Source organism: Octodon degus, unplaced genomic scaffold, assembly GCF_000260255.1.
Source record: "Octodon degus isolate 3935 unplaced genomic scaffold, OctDeg1.0 scaffold00005, whole genome shotgun sequence".
NCBI classification, from domain to species: domain Eukaryota; kingdom Metazoa; phylum Chordata; class Mammalia; order Rodentia; family Octodontidae; genus Octodon; species Octodon degus.
In genome coordinates, this window is record NW_004524581.1 from 22,044,445 (window position 1) to 22,045,821 (window position 1,377).

A 1,377-nucleotide genomic window follows, 5' to 3' on the forward strand; every position below is an offset into this window, starting at 1 on the left:
TTAAAAAAAAAATGTATTACTGAAAAAAAGGGGGGGGGCAAATAGCTCAGTGGATTGAAGTGCCTGCTTAGAGAGGCTGAGGACTGGGTTCGATCCCCAGCGTGCTGTGCTGGCCTCACCCCCAGGGCATGCTGAGAGAGCTACTGAGATGGGGCGCTGTGGCACAAGCCTGTAGTCCCAAAGCCTGGGAGGCTGAAAACAGGAGGATGACTACGGGTCCGATCTGTATAATGAGACCCTGTAGACTCTGTCCAAATACATTTAAAAAAAAAAGTATTTCTGTAATACACACTTGCCTCAATACTGCCCCTCGCTTCAAATACACTTACCTCTCTGTTCTTGTACACTAGCCCATTTCTTTTTTTTTTTTTTTTTTTTGATATAGGGTCTCACTATGCAGATCAAACTCATAGTGATCCTCCTGCCTCAGCCCTCCCAGCGCTGGGATTACATGCATGCACCACCACACCCAGTTTCAGGTCCAGCATGGGCACCCAGGGTCCCAGGGCCAGCACAGCATGTGGTACCAGAGATCAAACTCGGGTCCTTGTGCTTGCCAGGCAGGCAGTTACACCGCCAAGCTATCTCCCCAGCCCCGCAATCCCATTTCTGCAGTAGTTCTGAAGTCCTCTTTCCTGAGAGTCTTTCATGGTGCTGTTGTGGCTGCCTCCATCCCATGAACTGATCTAAAACCTTTCCTTTTCATGGACAGTGACTCTGCGGGAAGAGCCAGAAGTTGCACAGTGCCAGATCCAGTGAGGAAGGTGAATGAGGATACAGCATTATGTTTCTATAAGCCCGTCTTTCCCTCGGATGGCACTTGACAACAGTGTTCACTATTTTTTTTTTAAACATTTCTGATTATACCTCATAAAGACATTCACAAAAGAGGACTTCTAGTACTGCTTCAGAGTAGTAAGAAGGGGACATGTGTGTTTGAAGCAAGAGGACTATATATAAATTTTTAAAAATACTAACATTTCATGGTATATTTTCTTCCTATCACAGTTTGCCTCTTTAATCTCTATCTATCAGAGCTTAAAGTAAGATCCTAATTTGAGAAATAAATACAGTGCTGTACATTCAAGAAAATGCTGTTTCACATGGTACCTGAAACCTATCTGGTGTTAGCATAAATGGAAGGTCAAAACAGAAGCAAGCTAAAAAAAATTTCATGGCAATCACAACATTCTCCATACAATATGCAAATACAAGATATAAAGAAACTAAAGGGCTGGAGAGATGGCTCAGTGGTCTAAAGCACCTACTTGAAACAAGCTTGGCAAAGCACAGGGACCATGGTTCAATCCTCCAGCACCACATGCCAGCCAGCCCCGCCCCCTGGTGGGCTGAGCTGGCCACACACACACACACACA

At 45.0% G+C, this 1,377-nt stretch overlaps 1 protein-coding gene across 2 annotated transcripts in view; it reads right to left on the bottom strand.

The window, feature by feature from the left end:
• Nucleotides 1–1,377, bottom strand: part of Cdc5l (cell division cycle 5 like) — a 49,231-nt gene that overhangs the window by 33,085 nt on the left and 14,769 nt on the right. The window lies entirely within an intron of this gene.